This window comes from Chlamydotis macqueenii, chromosome Z (genome assembly GCF_036417535.1).
Source record: "Chlamydotis macqueenii isolate bChlMac1 chromosome Z, bChlMac1.mat, whole genome shotgun sequence".
Classification (NCBI taxonomy): Eukaryota; Metazoa; Chordata; class Aves; order Otidiformes; family Otididae; genus Chlamydotis; species Chlamydotis macqueenii.
In genome coordinates this window covers 67,224,353-67,237,902 of record NC_141593.1, presented here as the reverse complement: position 1 = coordinate 67,237,902, position 13,550 = coordinate 67,224,353, and positions in this window count along the sequence as shown.

Below are 13,550 nucleotides of genomic sequence, written 5' to 3'. Positions count from 1 at the left end.
GTAGGATAATTTTTTTTTTTCATACTCTAGCTTATATTATACTGGGAAAAGATTATAAACTAATAATACACAGGTTTGAGAAGCTGATTTTAGGGGTTTTTTTAGCCAGTGGGGCCACACCTTCTGCTTGTGTGATCTGAATCATGAAATAAAAAATTGCTTCATGACTGCAGACCTAAGATAGAAAACTTTACCTTGAAGAAGTGGTAATTCAGCTATATGAAGTTATATGTATTTGAGAAGACATAAACACACCTGACTCTTTCCCAGGACATCAAAATGCATGAGACAGTGATATTTCCCTGTAAGTTCAGAGTGATCCTAATGTTTGCCAGAAAATAGTTTGAAAAATGTCTCTGAAGGATTTTGTGATGCTTTTTGCTATTCCAGAGAGGGGCAGAGGGGAGCAGCAGATCTATCAGCTTCCTCAGGATATGTTTAATACATCATTGAAGCCCATTATGTGATGAGGGGCTGGTGGTGACACTGCGGCGTTTGCCTGATTCCTGATGCAGGGAGGAAGCATGCTGCTGTCCCAGCCAGACACTGCCCTCACGTGACACAGGAGCCACATACTGGTCTTTCTTCCAATGGTTTAATTTCCATGTGCTCATGTGTTAATATCATCTGCCTTTCAGCCGCTCCAGCGACAGAGCAAACTGGAGCAGACAGGACACTGTAAACTGGCAGAACGGAGGGGAAAAAAAAAAGCAGAAGAAATAATGGTGCGATAATTAAATGAAAAGCATTCCTGCTCCTGAGCTAGAGCTTGAACTTCACGGCTTGGTCAAGCCATGTGAGATGCCACCAGAGCCAGCGTAATAATAGCAATGAGGAACAGGATCTGAAAGTCAAAAGGCATGTGGGTTGTTTGTGAGATGCATTGGTAGCTGTTCTCACCTAAGGCCATATTGTTTCACCCCCTAAAGGGACAATTTAGGTAGGTCTTCTAGTTGCATGGTATCTTTAGGATCAACCTCCCACCTTTTATGAGGATGGCTCAGTGCCCTTGTTTTTTTGATAACTACCCTTTAGACAGTGTAATTTTGAGGTGAAAGCTGCACCATTTCTATTTATACCTTTTTGCTGTCCTTTAAGGACACCTAGATTATTCTGGATGGGAAAATAGTACCCTTCACTCTGCTAGCAACATCCACAGTACAGGTTTTCTAACATTAAGCCAAATCTTATTAGCAGAAAAAGACTGAATATTTTGAAGAAAATTGCTAGAAGAGCCTTAAGACTTTGAATTTTAGTTGGATCTTCTTGCTCTCAGAAATATTCTCGTATGTCTAAATATTCAAAATCTGACTCCAGTGCCTAGTAGGTCTTTTTATTGCAGAACCGTTAAGGTGCTTTTAGAACTGTTTGAATGGGAAGTTAATTTGTCTATAATTGCTTGTAAACTTTCCCCATAGTTCCTGTACACAGCTTAACTAGCAGCTAAAATGGCAGCTCTTGGGTACTGATTTTTTGCAAGGACATGATGTCACAGCTATCAAATTTGAAGCATGATTTCTTTTTCTGATGCATAAAGATGCTGGCATAAAATTGCAGTATTTACAAAATCTCATTTTTAGTATTATCGATGAGGACCTGATAAGAAGTTTTTCTTCCGGCTGTGCTAAGCTATGTGCTGAGCTATATGCTCCGATTGCTGTTCGGATGAAATCTATGAAATCTTGCAAGTCTGAGGATGGTGAGATTGGCACACATACCATATTGGTTATCTTTGCCCTTTGGGTTTTTTTTTTTAATTTGAAATCTTGAGCATCTGAGGACCATGAAAGTTTCCTCTCTGGGGTTGGAAGGCACAATGTCTACTGTGGCAATTAACTGTAAAGTATTACTAACCTCCTTTCTACTTTCTACAGACAGACTGCTTGCTTTCAGAATTTGGGATGAGGAGGGGAGACGGCCAGGAATTTAGCTTGTCTGATTTAAGTAGAACTGGTTAAGAGACCAAGGAAGAAGAAATGGTCCTTTTTTTTTTTCCTACAGTATTTCTTATCCTGCACTGAAAACGTGACCTGCACTTCTAATGAATTTTGTCTCACTGCATCTCCAGCCACCTGCCCTTGCTGCAGAGGGAATGAGACAAATCCTTGGGGAACTGGGTTGGCTGGTACCTCCCACATGGTGGTCTTTCACCTACGATCCTTGAGCTACTCGCGTTAACTCTTTTCTGCACTGTTTGAGAGCTGTGCAGGTCTCAACTGAAAAGCAATCAATTGGGAAGAGCCAGTCATAGGGACCTCATCTAACTCTTCATGTACCAGAGGCAAAAAGGAGGAAATTCTTTTCTGTTGATTTGAAATAGGATTTATGAAATTTCAACCTTTTTTTTTTTTCCCCTCCTTGGAAAACACATAGTTGTTTTGCTGTTCTCTTTCATTTAACATTTTAATTGACTCCAGAGTCAAGAGCCTTGATGCAGCTGGAGCCTGGTCTCTTGCCCTATTTACCTGACTAGCTTCAGGACAAAGAACGCTCCTGATCTTGTGTCATTATGCTCTGACATAAATGATGACTGATCATGGTCATGAACTAGGCAAAACTCAGCGTCATAGGCTGGAATTTGCTCAATCTCACTGTGGTATTTCAAAGTTATAATACTAACCTTTCCAAAGCACTCATTGAGTTTCTACTCAGAAGTATTAAGATGTTTTAAAATTTGTCTGCACTTATTTTTCTACACCATGATTCAAAAGTTTACAGTTTTCTTTCAGCATCTTTTCCCAAACCAATGCAAGATACAACGAACAAAACCATAAGACTCTTCAAGTTGACCGTCTTTTTACTCCTTCATCAAATTTAGAAATGCTGATATTGACAAAACCTTTGGACTGTGATAATTTTTCTGCAGACATTACCTTGGCTTCCTGCTCATCATCATAATTTCTTACAAAACACTTTAAAAGAATGTTTTGTCTCTTTTCTGTCATCTCCTGAACTTTTTGTATGATGGGGATCTTCTGGAAGGGAGCACTCTCACGTGTCCTGCTCCAGTTTCTTCCTGAATTACGCCTTGTATACTGTTTGCAAAAGAGGTACCAACTATTTCATTTATCTGACTCAGGAAATAGTAACCCTGAACACCACATAGGCCACACAGCAACAAAGACAGACTTCTTGATTTAAATCTAATTTTCAGTTCAGCTATGTGCCTTGGCAGCAGAGTTCCTCACACAGAGCACCAATTCTCATCCTATCTCCTGTAAGAGATGTTATGAACAGCTCTGGGTCATAGGGTTTTTTGAGTCCTGGCTGTAGAAAGGTCTGTCTCATCTCTTAATTCTGTTTTCTGACATTTTCTCAGTTATCATAGTATCATAGAATCATGGAATGGTTTGGGTTGGAAGGGTCATCTAGTCCAACCCCCAACCAAGGAGCAGGGACATCTTCAACCAGATCAGGTTTCTCAGACCCCCATCCAACCTGACCTTGAATGTTTCCAGGGACAGGGCATCAACCACCTCTCTAGGCAACTTGTGCCAGTATTCCCCAACCCTGGTTGTAAAAACTTTCTTGCTTATATCTAGTCTAAATCTACCCTCTTTTAGTTTAAAATTACCGCTTGTCATATCGCAACAGGCCCTTGTCAAAAGTCCCTCTCCAACTTCCCTGTAGGCCCTCTTTTGGCATTGGAAGGCTGCTATAAGGTCTTCCCAGAGCCTTCTGTTCTCCAGGCTGAACAGCCCCAACTCTCTCAGCCTGTCCTCACAGGAGAGGTACTCCAGCCCTCTGATCATCTTCATGGCCCTCCTTTGGGCCCTCTCCAACTGGCCCATGTCCTTCTTATGTTGGGGCGTCCAGAGCTGGACACAGTACTCCAGGCAGGGTCTCACCGGAGCAGAGCAGAGAGGCAGAATCCCCTCCCTTGACCTGCTGGCCACGCTCCTTTTGATACAGCCCAGGATGCGGTTGGCCTTCTGGGCTGCAAGTGTGCATTGCCGGCTCATGCTGAGTTTCTCGTCAACCATCACCTCTAAGTCCTTCTCCTCAGGGCTACTCTTGATCCATTCTCTGCCCAGCCTGTATTTGTGCTTGGGAGTGCCCCAACCCACATGCAGGACCTTGCACTTGGCCTTTTTGAACCTCATGAGGTTCACATGGCTCCACTTCTCAAGTTGCTCAGGTTCCTCTCGCTGGCATCCCTTCCCTTCCAGTGTATTAACCGCACCACTCAGCTTGGTGTCATCAAGCTGATGACTTATATCCCAATAGTTTACTAAAACTTTCTGTTTTGCTAAGCTGCTGATAGTGCTTTCTTGCATTGTTTTTAATATTACCTGTGTATTTCATCAAGGCTTATTAAAGCAGTTTAGAATAATAATACATCTAAAAAACACGTGCCCCCCCCTCCTTTGTGAGGAAGCAGGGAAACACTTCCTGTTTACATTCTCCTTGCTCTAAAAATTGATATTCACTCAGGAAGCTTCAAAATTTGTTGTTTCTCAGCACAGAGAAGTGGAAATGGGATTTGAGTCCTCAGCAGGGAAGGAGCCAACCATCTGGGCAGTCGCTGCAGTTCTCCTATTGCCTGCTTGCCTTCGTGTCCTGCCCACCTCGTTGCGGAGCCGCACACTGTGGCTTTTCCCTCCTGCAATTTAGTCCAAGGTATGCCCCTTGCCCCAGGGTCACTGTGCTAGGAGCTCCAGGTCCTGCGGCTCTTGCTGTATGAAAACAGCAGTGCCAGTGAATGCCTCTCTGCCAGCGTGAAAGCTGCAACCAGCAGACTCTCCCACAACCTGCCACTGCACGGAATTAAATTGATTTCCGTACTGTTCACTTTTGGTGGCTGCTTCACAGAAGAGAAAAAAAAAAAAAAGTCCTGTATTTTCTCATGCCTCTTAGTTGAAAAAGCACCTTGCTGAGTTTTCGCTGTCCAAATTTTCCTCCTCTCCATGGCCAGATACTGTGTCAATGCCTTTATCTTGGTGTATTGGAACAACTGCTAGTCCCCAGTGCCACACCTCCCCTCTAGCCAGCTCCATGCAAAGGGTGCTGGGCTCTGCCGATTTCAGGGTGGCAGGCAATGCTGCAGTGTGGTGAGCACAGGCAGGAGAGCAGGGGACGTAGGAAACAGCTGCCGTTGCAAGTCTGGGTGCTCACCCTGCAAACCAGCACAGTGCAGCAGCCCTCTGCCTACCCAGGCGAGGTCTTAACATTGGTTTAGGAAGCGGGGCAGGAGCAGCGGTGGCTGTTTGCAGGGTCCCACCACAGACCTCTTTAGCTGAGGTTGGGATGCTGTCACACCAAGTCCATGCTCGTGGAAACACCAGGCATGCCCCTAACCTAAACACCCCGAGCAAACCCAGCTTCCATTCTGCTGACAGACCCTGAACACCTCTCACTGGGCCTGCAGAACAGCAGGGATGAAAACTCAAGTGTTTCATAGGTTGCATTTTATATGTTAGACTTTTGTTCCTAGAAGTTACAAGGGAAAGGTGCCACAGGATGAACCAGAGGCAGCAGATGGCAAGCCACCGAAATGTTCAGGTAGAGATGAGCCAGGAGATATGGAACAAACTGGCTCAGATAAACACATGGCAGCAAACTTAGAGTAAAAATTCAGGTGCAGAGTGAACAGAAACATGACAGCAGACCAGCCATGTGCCTTCTTTCCAGTCCTGTCCTGGGGCTGCTGTGCCACATGCCTCTCTGCCACAGGCCTGGGGGTTCTGCCTGCTAGGCAGGGCACCCTGCATTTTACTTTTTTTTTTTTTTTTCCTGTTTTGCAGCTGAATATCAGAAACGTCAGCAAGACTTATCCCTGCCTGGCCACCTGTTAGTGTTTCTTATCACCCCGGGGCAGCTGGTGGTTGGCGCGGCCTGGCTCTGATGGCACTCCGCTTCTCCTAGGCTGGCTGCAAGCCCCCTGCTCCCCGGGTCAGCCTGCAGCCTCTGCTCTGCCTCAGGGACCACGCATGACCGTAATGCCATCTAGAAATTGCCTGTACAAGAAAAAACAAGATGTAGGCAGACTTAGTTTTAAGGGAGGAGTCTCTGGCAGCCTAAGCAATTTAGATTTAAGAATTTAAACAGCAGGCCACAGAGAGAGCTGTTTAAAATTCATGACATGTCAGCAGCAGTCCTGTGGCAGCTAAGCACTCTCAGACTCATCCTCCTTCATGTGTGAGGCACAAGCTTTCAAGGCTTGCTGTGAGACAGGCCCTTGGCCTCGGTGCAGGACTTGGTCTGATGAGGCACCCACACACTCAGCTGTGGTCCTGTCGCCAGCCCCGCACCCCATCTGGCTGCCCCCAGACATACCCACCATTCCCGGCTTTCCGGCAGCTCCCTGATCAGGGAGTTGCTGGGAATAAAATCCATGTGTGTGGCCACGGGGGCTTTTCCCCTTGAGGGAGGCTCATGTTTTCCACTTCCCTCATGGTCAGTCGTGGGTGACCTCCTTGGGACGGGCTGTGGTCCGGGACCTTGCTGCTGCGGAGACGCAGCCGTGACTGCCTGGCGTCAGCTCCCCTGGGGAAAGCCTGGGGTGGCTCAGCGGGTCACACCATTTTTAGAGAAACTGCTGAGAAAGTTCAAATGCCTTTATATCCTTATTGTGACAGGAACAATTCAGCAGTTTGTTTATCTTCTCTTTCTTGTAATTTTGTCTCATAAGCTCATATATTCTCACTGTTCAATACTGTCAATGCTTCCTTTCACAGGAAAACTCATGAGCTTGCTGCCTGCTAGCAGACACCAAGTATGTAGCTAAGTACACAAAGATTTGGATTTTAAAGGTCTCCCAGAAAATAAAACCTTGCTCCTGAGAGATGCTGACTGGCTTGGTCTCTGAGCCATTTTAGGCTGTTCCTAACCTCCTGGGACACCAGGTCCACTAGCCCATGACCTTCTGTGTTCATAAACCCCAAGTGATACGCACTGATCACAGTATGCCAAGGCAGGCAGGGTCACCCTCTGTGTGCAGAGCACCACGTACCCTGTGCAATCCCTTTCCCTGAAACAAGGCAGCCCAACAGGGTGGCTATGGCGGATGCTCCCCTGGTCACTCCTCTGCCAAGCCGCAAGGCTCCCCTGGCTCTGCCTGCCTCAGGTGGACAGCAGGTATTTCGGTACCCTGAATGCATGAACACAGATGGGAACCTGTAAGCCCAGCTTCAGTTTTGCAGGCATAAATCAAAAGTTCTCATGTTATAGGCACAGGGTTTAGCTTCCAGTTCCTTGAATTGGAAACAAGACCCAAGTGTAGCTGCTTTTACCGTAATTTAGACTGTTTTTTCCTTGGATGGTTAAAAAAAATGCTCTTTTCAGTTGTGCCACTGCCTGCAGGTGCTCCCATTTAATTTGGCCTGGTGAGTTAAGAGTTAAACAAGGCTGAAGAAGAACGCGACTAAATAGGGCACTGACACTGCCCCGGGGTTTCACTGGGACACAGAGTTTACTTCTAGCCATGGCCCCAAAGGGGCTCCATTCTGCTTTGCCTTATGAGAGCCATGTGTGAAAAGTTTGTCTTTGCACAGCTCAGGAAAACAGCACCTTTGGCAGTCACCACACTGTGATTACTGTGACAGGATTTCTGAGGAAAGTCCTTGCAGTGCTGATTCATGGTGCTAGAGGGCTGAAGGGTGCTCAGATGGAAAGCAGCTGCGTGAAACTGAGGCACCTGCAGGATGTTTTTGCTGTGGCTTGTTTTTCTGCTTCAAAAGGTTCCTCAGTCCTTACAATCTGAGCAAGGGAGGCATTGCAGCCCTAAAATGAACCTCCTGTTTGCCTCACCCATGATATTACACAGGAATCCCTAACCCTTGTAGCCTCACTGCTGTCCCTAGGGCTTTGCACAGAAAGGAGCCCACAAAGCTGTCAGAGCTCTTCCCTATCCAGCATCTTTCTTACTTCTCCTTGATGTCCAGATGTGGTCTGCAGCTTGAATCAGTACCATTGCAGACTCTTGCTCTGACATAGAAAACATGTGATGATGCACAAGCTGACTTCACATCTGTTGCATGGCTGTGATTTATGCTAACTTGTGGGCACAGGGATGGGTCACTTGACAGTATGCTGAAGACTGAGAGGTCCTAGTTAAGATCCCCTAAACCACATCTCCCTGCTTTCATCTTTTCTTCCTTTCCTAGGACCATTTTACTTCAAAGACATCCTGGCCTGGGGAGTATTTTCCCTAAGAGAAAGGACTTTTTGTAAGGCAGAGTTCAGTTTCACACAGCACAGGAGCCAAACCCACAGGAGGCAAAGCACACCACTGCAAGCAGAGCTGTGCCTGGCCGGTGGCACGGCACTCGGCACTAGTTCCCTTTCCATTTTTACTGTTGAATTCATACCTTTCCAGTGATGAACGGGATGGTGTGACATTCAGCCACAGATCAGGAGAACAAAGGCTGTAGTCAGCAGAGAGAATCACATGAGTGGGATTTCCAGAGATGACCAGTTTTGTTGCCAGATACAACTGAATGCGGGCTGAGCTCTAAAAAAAAATTAAACAAAAAGGCCCAAACAAACCAAACTCATACTGGATTTTGTTTTCAGATTACTGAAAAAGAGTTAGCAACTTCTATGTGATGCTAGGTGAACTCATGAAGATACAAAAAGTCTGCTTTTGGCCTCAATGCTGTAGAAAGACTGGCTGCAGTTTGAAGAGGACCAAGTCTCCTCCTCCTTCACTGATGGCTTTAGCTACAACCCTTTCTCACCCGTACTCAGGATTAAGTACTCTGGCTGTCTGCAGATCTGTTGGATGTACTCAGCTGGTGGTATTTCCTGAACCAAATTAAATCAGATTTATCATAACTTTTTTTTTTTTTAAAGGCAGATTAGAAATCTTAAAGATAGAGGTTTTTAAGTTTATGGAAAATTTGGTGATGCTGGGATAAAACTAGGGGCACTTTAAGGGAGAATAGGAATTCAGCTTTGTACAGCTTCAAAACAGCTTAGAACATTTGTGCACGTTTGTTGAAAAACTGTTTCTGCCAGACCAAATGATAAAAATGTGCCTAGTCCCTGACAGTTCAGGGGGAGCAGCTGGAGGGGACAGAGAGACCAGATATGAGATGTGAGAGTTGTGTGGAAGAACTAACCCTCTTCCAGGAGACCTCCCTTGCAGCAAGGCTGATGGGGGTCCTCAGGCTCTACTGGTCTTCCCAAGTATTTCCAGGCATTTTCACCCTGTGAAGAAAATGTAAGACTCTCCCGTGGGCCTGCTGGGATGCATTTTTTGGACCTCAGCTTTCACTGGGGCAGTGCCTCTCAAGGGAAAAATACAATTTCTGGCCATGGGGCTTGGGCAATGGTCTGTCTTAGAAGAAATGTTTCAGGAGTCTTAGTATCTGCAGAACATAGCTTATGGCTACTAATAGGGTTTTCCTAAAAAATGCCGTCTTTGCTGGATGCAGAAAATTAAGTGATTTCTCCGTGTTTCTAAATGGCAAAACACACGTCTATGTGACAAGCTTGCAGATCCAAAGGGTCCGCAGTGCTGCTTTTGACAGAGATTTGCACCATGTACCCTGCCTCAAGCCTGCTTCCTATTTTAGACTTTGTCCATTGCAGCCAGTGGGCTCATCAGCCTGCTTGTATTGTTGCCAGACCTGCAGCACTGAAACAATAAAGATGATGTTAATGTTCCTAAGTTAGTATTTAAATGCCTTAACCCTGCCAAGGTCTCAGCAGAAAAACAGCCATCATCATCCATATTGCACAGAGGGGGAACAGAGGCAGTGAGGGTGTAACACTTATCCTAAGGAGGTGAAAGCTGAAGACTCAGGGAACAGCTCTATATTGATGGCTCCGCTGGCACAGGACTCACAAGTACCTCTTTCTACTGTGTGCTTTAACCATACCTGTCCTCCTTAGTTTACCTTTTTTAGAGGTTACTTGTAAGACAATGGGTAAAAGTATCTCAGCAACTAAGCTCCCTGTATTCACTCTACCATCCTCTACCATCACTCTGCCATAAGAGAGCATTATTAAGTGCAGCTCCACATTATATAGAGGTGTTGCCATGAAAAATAAACTACAGGTGCTCTGCAATCAAACACACAGTGAAGGAAGCCCTATAAATACATTACATCCAGAGCTAGCGCAGGACACTGGTCTGCGACTGCATCCACCATTCATCCCTTCTCCATGTAGATGTATGTATATAAAAGGGACACTGGAAGGCTAATAACCAAGAAATGAATTTTTAACAAAATAGTCTCTAAGCAAACATTTCTGTGGTTTGGGCATCATCCCACGGGAGCTAAAGGGAATGGCTCTTTTTATGGATGTGCTTTGGCTCACACATTTCGGGCCGTTCTTTGTTTGCTTGACCCTTTCCTGCTGGAGAGTGAGTAATAAGTCATTCTTCACTTGTAACACCAGAACCTTCCAGGCCTGTAATTTTCTGGCTTGGGTGCAGCAGCGGTATCAGTTACTGCTGTTTTCAGTTCCTGTAAAACTTTCTCTCATTTCTAGGTGCCATTGCAACTTTCACAACTTCACTGAGAAAAGCAAAGACAGCAAAGTGCTCCAGGGTGATCTAAGAAAAGCTGTGCCATGGCAAGCTGGAGCAGAAAGATCTTGTGCTTCTCAGCAAGTGCCACATCAAAAAAGAGGCAGGGTTTCATTTGCAGCTGGCACCGTCAGGGATTTTCTGACAAGACACGAAGTTTTCCCTTGACAACTCTGAGGACCAGAACAAAACATGAAGTATCTCCCACCTCCCTGAAAAATCTGCACCAAAGGACATCAGGTCAGTTCATTTGGCAATGACCTGGAAGCATACTGGAACCTGGAGCTCTCCCAGTCACCATTGCACCTCGGTGGCAGCACAGGTATGCATCCAGCCCTCTTGATGGGCTTTCAGCAGCGCAGCTATGTTCTCAGGGGTGCAGTGATGTGATGTGTTGGTAAAAACACCGATGGAGCAGTTACAAAGCCCAACTGCCCCTTCTTTTGCTGGAATTTAGATGACTTTAGGAGTTGAAAGTCATTTTAAGCAGTTAAAAGCCTGTTAATGTAATGGAAAAACATTTTATCAGAGGTAAGGAAATACAGCATCAATAGGTATACAAATCTGTGCTTGTATATGCTACTCACAGAGACTGGCAAACACTCCTTCTCTCAATGCCTGTGGCTGTAAAGGATAACTCATCTGCCAGCACAAACACACATTAAACAAATGTTCCTCAAGCACTTCCCTGCATCTCACAGTTCAAGGTTGGTGAAACCTTGCCCTCTTAGTTGGCTTGATTCCACCTTTCACGAGCTCTGCCTCCTAGGAAGAGCATTACTGGAGTGTCACTCCAGTCCAGAAGTGCCTCTCCAATTACTGTCCTGTTCACCTTTACTGGAGGTGGGCTAGGGAACGTCTCCACAGCCCTGTGGGGTTCCAGCATCAGAGGCTGCAGCCGGTCTTCCTGTGCTGTGTAGCGCAGACTTGACCACGCAGTTGGTGTGCAGCTCCTGCCCAAGTTCAGGTCATGGCAGTGTTTATACTTGCAGATTGCTAGAGCAGGAGCACTGGCTGTGTGCGTGGGTATAAAAATGGTACAAACACAGTACTTGCTAAAAAAAGAAAAACAAAAGCAGCAGAAAGCCTTGTTTACTTAAAAGGATTGCACGCAGCTTAGCATGGAAAGCATTGAACATAATTTACTGGGTGGGTGGGGATGCACTTTCTACAGTTACTAAGAAAGTGTCTATATTTGAGATATACAGGGCCTTCTGCAAGGGGAGAGGTTCACGATGAAGCTCCTGCTCTTAATGGGTCAAAGAGAAGATCTGACTTTTGATGGATGTCTGAACAACCAAGCTACAAAGTTGTGCACTGGTGCCTGCTTCCCCTGAGCTTTCCAAATTTTAAGTCAGGGGCAAGCTTTCCGTATTTCTGGAAGAGAAACGAAAATCCCAATGTTTTCAGGGGAAACTGTGACCTGACCTCTAAGCCAAAGGCTACTTCAGCTGTCCCCACTCCTCCCACTGCCCCATTTTTTTCTCTGTAAGTAAACATTTTCCTGGGGAAATACAATTTCTTCTGCTCTCTGCACCAGCACACCCATAGTGACCGTGAGGTTACAACCACTGCACACATGTTGTTGACTTGCAAATGACCTCTCTGGCTACGTCCTCAAATCGACAGCTAAACATGGCTGGCTATGATGGACCGCCACAAAGATGGATATTGCAAAAAACAGCACAAAAAGCAGAAGCAGTGCATTCATCTCTTCCCAAATTGTGTCTGCTAGCTTTTCCTTTACCTCTTGTGCAAGTTGTTCCCCTCTTTATTCATGTTCTTGTGATAGAGTTTCTTTCCCTGGCCTCTCTCCAAAGTTTCCTTCAGTGATAATTGTCCTTTCCCCTAGAAAATGTCTGTATTTTCCACCAGTGACTTTGCTGTGGACCAAAAAGATTACTGTCAGCGACAGCTTAGCAGAGTTTTGCAGTTGTCAATGAGGTGTTTCTCATCAAGCAGGAGAAAGGAAAAGTTCACTGAATTTGGCTGCATTTATTGTCCTTACTCCTCCTTGGGTCCAAAGGAGTTTCAGACATTTGTCGTGCAGCAGCCACAGTATGCAGATCACAACCGTATGCTCGAAGCCTAAGGCCCTGCTAGTAGATGCTTCTGGTATTTCTAGTCTCTGCATCTGCCAGCTTGTACCACCCACTAGCAGACAAAGAGTATCAGGGAGAGCAGATAATGCCACTGAAGTCCCTCAGCAAGTACTTTCCTGTTCTGCCTCCCACTACCCTTTCGGAGATGTGGAAACCCAGGTACTCTGGGCTTAGCTGGTATCCAATTTAAAGCAACAGAAACTGCAAAGACCGCATCATGGCTGAGGGGAACCGCACAGGTCACGTTGACACCATATTGATAGAATGCAGAGAGGTTACTCTGCTCATAGTTTCTTTAAGTGAGTAAGCTAACAGATCTAGTAGAGGCCTATGACCTTGCCCAGAACCAATATCAGGCATACATCTACAGAACACACAATGATTTTTTTTTTTTCACAGATATAATATCCTTCAGTGTAACATTTATCAGATAATGACAAGTGGCGTTCCTCAGGGATCAGTATTTGTACCAGGTGAAGTGTTTAACTCCTTTGTTGCCAACATGGACAGTGGGATAGACTGCACCCTCAGCAAGTTTGCTGACAACGCCAAGCTGTGTGGTGCAGTCGATACGCTGGAAGGGAGGGATGCCATCCAGAGGGACCTTGACAGGCTGGAGAGGTGGGCCCGTGCAAACCTCATGAAGTTCAACCAGGCCAAGTGCAAGGTCCCACACACGGGTCGGGGCAATCCCAGGCACAAATACGGGCTGGGTGGAGAATGGATTGAGACCAGCTCTGAGGAGAAGGACTTGGGGATGATGGTGGATGAGAAGGTCAACATGAGCTGTCAATGCATACTTGCAGCTCAGAAAGCCAACTGCATCCTGGGCTGCATCAAAAGAAGTATGGCCAGAAGGTCAAGGGAGGTGATTCTGCCCCTCTACTCTGCTCTCATGGGACCACACCTGGAGTACTGCATCCAACTCCAGAGCCCCCAACATAAGAAGAACATGGACCAGTTGGAGCAAG